The sequence below is a fragment of the Haliotis asinina genome, chromosome 2 (assembly GCF_037392515.1).
Source record: "Haliotis asinina isolate JCU_RB_2024 chromosome 2, JCU_Hal_asi_v2, whole genome shotgun sequence".
In the NCBI taxonomy this organism is placed as follows: Eukaryota; Metazoa; Mollusca; class Gastropoda; order Lepetellida; family Haliotidae; genus Haliotis; species Haliotis asinina.
In genome coordinates this window covers 73,339,391-73,345,903 of record NC_090281.1, presented here as the reverse complement: position 1 = coordinate 73,345,903, position 6,513 = coordinate 73,339,391, and positions in this window count along the sequence as shown.

Sequence of the window (6,513 nt, the reverse complement as noted above, 5' to 3'; positions counted from 1 at the left end):
TCTTATATGATGGAGATCCTGTACATCGAATTTGGACCAGAGAATCCAGTGATTGACACCATGAGCATCGATCTATGCAACTTGGATACGTTGATATTTGTCAAAAAGGTCAGCGGGCCTGAGCATTCAATCCCGTAAGTTGCCTCTTACGACAAGCAGGGGTTGCTGAAGATCGAGCCGTAGTTTATGAAATATAAATGAAAAGTACTAATTATCAGGACTCGTGTTCTCAATGTAATATTCGTGTTCTGTTGACATGATGGAAATTGACCGACGTCAGCGAAGTTGATGTTACGTTCAATGTTTGTTAGTCTGTGATCAGCTAGCAACAAACCCATCACGTTGACGATCCACCCCGTTCAGGGCGCCCCATGTCAACGACAAGAGTACAGGATCGATTGATTGATTGTTCGTACTCGAATGCATACGGCTAATCAAATCACTGCAAACGTCCAAAAGGTTACTGGGGCGGTGAGGTAGTCTAGCGGTTCGTCACGCCGAGACCCGGGTTCGATTCCAATACGGGTACACTGTGTGAACACACACACACACACACACACACACACACACACACACACACACACACACACACACACACACACACACACACACACACACACACACACACACACACACACACACACACACACGCCGCTATGCTCGACGGCGTCATCTGGCGTTAGTGATGTACATAACGCAGCGTTACATTTCACTGTGTTTCTTATGAGCGAAAAAATATAAATAAATTCGCGCTGACTAGTTCATTGCCCTTCTACAAGTTGAGCCCCACCGTAAGGCCGGGCACTGTTAAGGTATGCCCAGGTCTGCCGCGTTAGCTCATGTCAGCGTCTTCCCACCTGCCATTTACCTGTACACGTGACAGCAGCGAGCCTTCTGCATAGTTGTACAATTACCTGTCTTTCTACAAGGTTCATCCCTTACGCTACACATATTAATTACAGGTGTGAGCGTTGCTGGAATAGAACCAGGATAGCTGTGTATGTTTGTTGAGAATTAAGCATACAGAACCTTGCGGTTTTATTGCATTGTGCGTTACATTAAATCGAAAATGAAAAGTATGTGTATATAACTTGTTTGGGCATCGGATTTTTGTAACCATGCTACTTATGTTTACTATAACAATGGTACTTATGTTTACAGTAAACAGTGTTGAATGTACTGTTACGATACTGCGTTCCTACACGGCAAGAATGCCGTTTATGATTTTTGTAACAATGCTAGTAATTTTTACAGTTGAAACACTACTTATGTTCACGGTAACAATGTTGATTATGATTATTGTATAAACGCTACTTATGTTGACTTGGGTGTACGCGCGTGCGTGCGTGAGTGAGTGCGGGCACACTTACGACGGAAAGGAATTGTACTATTGCCGATTTTTGTACTACAAAGGTTATTCGTTATTGTCAAAGTATGTTTAAAACAACATTTGCCAGTTTCCTAATGCTTGTTTTTTTTTCAAATTTATTTGAAATGAAATGATCCCATTTTGTTTTAAAAAAAACCTCAAACATTTACATTTTTTAATGCTGAATTCAAATATTCGAGTTGTTTAATCATGTATGTACCCCAATAAGCATATATCTACAAGTATCCGTGTGCATGCACGAGTAAAATAGACCAGTATTATAAATCACATGGTGTCATGGACAATATGATAACGAGAACTATTGCAATCCCTGTTATCAGCATGCCCCTACCAGCACTTAGGTACCCCGCAGAGAATAACAATCAAATTCAGAAAATAAGACCATAGCGAGGGTGATTTGTATAGTTATCTTGCTATCTGAACTCAATGATCGTCTTTTCATGATAAAACTGACACACTCAACGAACCCACCACCCTCACTTCCCAGCCCAACCCGACAAAAAAACCAAAAAACAACATCAGTAAAGATGAATAATTGAACTGGTGACGTACACGATCGACGATTGGAAGTATTTGTACTAGGAAACAGATTGTGGCATATATTAGCACTGACATACAAAACTAAAGAATTTAATGTGGAAGTTCCCTCAGGTGGGAAAACACGTGACCATACACCTTGAGGGAGATGAAATGTTTTCGGGCCTATTTGCGACGTCATATATGGCGCTGTCATATGACTAATCAATGCAATGTGAGCGGGGTGAACTATACTATGGATAAACAGCTTTAATGAGATGACAAATTGGCGTCCAAACAGCCTTGATCAGAAAGTACGATGAATTGTGGTCATGGGGAAAGAATGTTATAATTTCCTCAGGGCCGTTACATGAAACAGAAACATGTCGGAAAATGTTATTTTCAATTATATTTTTTATAATCCATCAGTTCACAAAAATATTAAAAGGCAGACTTTATTCATTCCGTACCCTTTGCAAATGTTTATCAAAAGTCAATGTATTGTAAGTAAATACAGAGAAATGGCCAATATGAAACAGCTTCGTATTTGACCGTTAGTTAAGTAACATTCACGTATTTGACCGTTAGTTAAGTAACATGCACGTTCAGGTGTATTATCATACAAGTAACTCACTCATTTACATACTATTACTTCCTATTCTCTGTCGGCCAGAGTTCATAGAAACAGGAACTATATAGACAGACAGATATGCAGACTATTCTTTCAGTCTCACCTCACATGTAAAATGCAAGACACATACAAACCATAACACAGAAAAGTGTGAGCCGCTCGTTTAGGGTTGTATCGTAAACTTTTAAAATAAGCATTAATATACACCATGAATAAATACAGCAAATAAAATACTAATCTAAACAATACTAGATTACGTTATTAAGCAAAGGTTTGCACGTTTTGGCAGTAAAATGTACATCTGTAAAATTGCTAAAACCAATGCACATGTGATTACAATGTTTACAATGATTATATGTTGTCGGTAATGCTAAACGTTGAAAAACACTTTGAAAATGTCCTTTGGTGATTTTCCAACCAAATACGTATCTTCAAATGTCCTGATCCCCATTTAAAACTGTGCCCGCTTATTAACGTAAGTTCATCATACAGTTACATTCGTCCATAGACGATCCAGAGGTCACATGTAGTGAAAACTGGTCATTCACAATGATGATTACGTCAACTCTATGGTTGCACAAGGCAGGCAAAACATCCCCTGAGTGTCCATGGACCAGGGTCTCATTTTGGAATAGAGGGTTTGCGGGTTTAAGTCATATACAACAAATGATATCAAATAAAATGGGTATATATTTTATACTAAGAACGAACATATACCATGGACTGGGGCGGTTGGGTAACGGAGTGGTTATAGCGTTCACCCGGGTTCGACTCCCCACATGGGTACAATGTGTGACCCATTCCAAGAGTTCCCACCGTGATATTGCTGGAATAATGGTAAAAGCCACACAAGACAAAACTAACTCACTCTCTACGACGGGCAGTCGCGGGTGTTAAGTAGAATGAACATATTACACCCTAGATAAACGAGTATGTCACGTCTTGCGTAAATCGAGTGATCAACCTCGAAATAAGAAGGTAAAATTTTCATTTGAACCTTATTTACTTGTTGATTGCCTGTGGAGATCTGTACTTCAGTCAAACCTAGCATGATCACAGTTTATAACTCAAAAACAGAAGACTTCCAAAGTATCTGAGTTTTGTTTTTTATTTATTTATTTATTTGTATGTTATATAAAACTGAATGCATTACATACTAATATAACAGGTGATGTACATTGTTTAATATTCATTTAAAAGCAGGGAAATTCAACATACACACACGTTTCTTGTACAGAGAGAAAACGGTGCCTCTAGCGTCATGGAAGATTGTCCTGTGGGTTTATGAGCTATCGTTGATAAAGAACTAATTCCAGCATTGCCTGAGGGGGACATCAATCATGCCAAATTTGTACTTCAGAATGACAAAGCGATTACATTTCTTTTTGTTGAGTGTAATTTTAAGAAGCATGTTGCAGTATAGGTAGGAAATTACATAACATCTCTCACGTGTATAAGAACGTGATGGCCAATATGCTGACTGGCGTCATTCTGCTGCAATTGATTGCTTTAAGATAAGTGCACTTAAGTGTCAGAGTGCAGCAGCTGCTGTTGCTGCTACTACTACTACTACTACTGCTGCTGCTGTTGCTATTACTACTACCCCCTACCAACGGCATTCTTTACCTTCAGGGTTATACATGTTTCTGTGCAATGAAATGAATAACGCATTGTTCACTAAGCACGGGAATGCACTACCGCTACTGATAATGATATGATAACAATTAGATATATCCTCTTAGTTAACAAATCTTCCTGGAGACATAACACTTCTCACGTGTACACGAACGTGAAGACCAATAACATGCAGACCGGCCTGGCGATTTTGTAATTGACTGAATTGCATTAAAATGTCTGAGTGCTACTACTACTACTACTACTGCTGCTGCTGCTGCTGCTGTTGCTACTGTTATGACGACTACTACTACTACTACCACTACTACTCCTGCTGTTGCTACTGTTATGACTACTACTACTACTACTACTGCTGATGATGATGATGCTGCTACTACTACTACTACTGCTACTGCTGCTGCTACTACTGCTACTACTACTGCTACTACTACTACTACTGCTACTACTACTACTACTAATACTACTGCTACTGCTACTACTACTGCTACTACTACTACTACTACTGCTGCTGCTGCTGCTGCTACTACTACTACTACTATATGATGACATGCATCTACCAATTCAACGAGCCTACTTATCCAGTGCTGTTGTACTACTGCTATGACGTCTACTACTACTCCTGCTGTTACTACTGTTATGACTACTACTACTACTACTACTACTACTGCTGCTGCTGCTGCTGCTACTACTACTACTATTTCCAAGAAGATTCTTCTCCTCTAATGTGTTATAATCGTTTTAGTACAATGAAATAAATGACCAGTTGCTCACATGACACAGGAATATACTCCTGATGATGGCCACGATGATGATGATGGTGGCAATATGAAAACAATTCAGTATTCCTTCTCAAGTATCAAATCTGCCTGTAGACGTTTCGATATAATGACTCTATCAAAATGGTCAAAATTTCTAATAAATACACGAATCACCATTATTTAACACAACTATGTAAGACAAACACCGTGACACAACTGAGAAATGGTTGCAGGTGTTCAGCTGATGACTAGTACATCCCAGATAGAGGCACGCCTATATCAGTACCTGGCCTCGGGGAAAGATACTTTTTATCCCCACTAAGGTGAGAAGGAAAATCAATTTGAAAATAGACAGAGATCAGATAGACACGGGAGGTGAGCAATGTGCTGATTGTGAGTGTGATGATGGGATATCGCCACTCAGAGGTGAAAAAGAATACAGTGGTTCTGACCGCAATAGCCAGTACCTAGGGGCTTTCTAGCTAAACATAGCCACGTGCTAAATAATTTATAGAACACAGTAGCATTACAATATCTTTCAAGACTAATCACAAACCCGAACCACAAAGCGTACGTAGCGCTGGACATTCGAAAGTCTGTGATAAACTGTATAGTTACGTCAGCTCCTACGTCACGACTGTCGTAAGTCTATTTACAGGTACGTGGATAGGGATCACCTCAGAGCTAAAATATCTTTGTACAACAGCACTCGGGTAGATGCGACAATCGCATTAAACAACACACCAGCAACTACTTGCGCAACTTGAACGTACTCCACTAGTTGTGAAAGCACAACATATAGGTCACCGGGTTCGGTGTTAATTGCAATGCATCCCAAGGCAAAATATATTCTGGGTATAATCATGCGTTGTTATTACAGTCATTATCGCACCTCATCTCATGTTTGTGTCGAAAATACGTTGTACTGGTTGACCTCTCACCCGTCCATCACGCCTGCATTGTTTCGGATAATCAAGTTGAGTGACAGTATTAACAAAATGTCTATTTTTTTCTTATTCGTGCCTAAAACTATTGAATAATAATACACATTCGATCACGCTGATACATTACTCGACAATAATAGAACCCGATAGCATATATAGAATGTTGAATATATCTGAGTATCATGACTTATGTTTGTAAAGGTTATGATTGATTTTGAACATAAAATGAAAGTAGATATTAAGTTCAAATCGTTATATACACATGTCAATGTTCACTCCTACGTCAAGTTATTAACGTCTGTGATTTTAGATTAATTAGAACATGCATCAAGGATGGAACGAGGTGTGGTCTTGGCCATATTTAGCTCTCTGGCCAATCCTAGAAAGTGATTTGAGAGGTTTTGAGATCTAACCATAAACACTGTATGATAAGACATTTCATGTACATACGTTACTCATTTTCATTTTGATACAATTTGCTATGTTGACTAACATAATAGTTAATAAAAATATATAGAATGCCTCACTTCAAGAGAACTCATAAACACACCAAAGATCGTGTCTGAATATAATGTTTGTACCACACGTCTGTTCATTGACATCGCCTAAAGATGGCCTGTAGTGGTACTTGTCAGATGC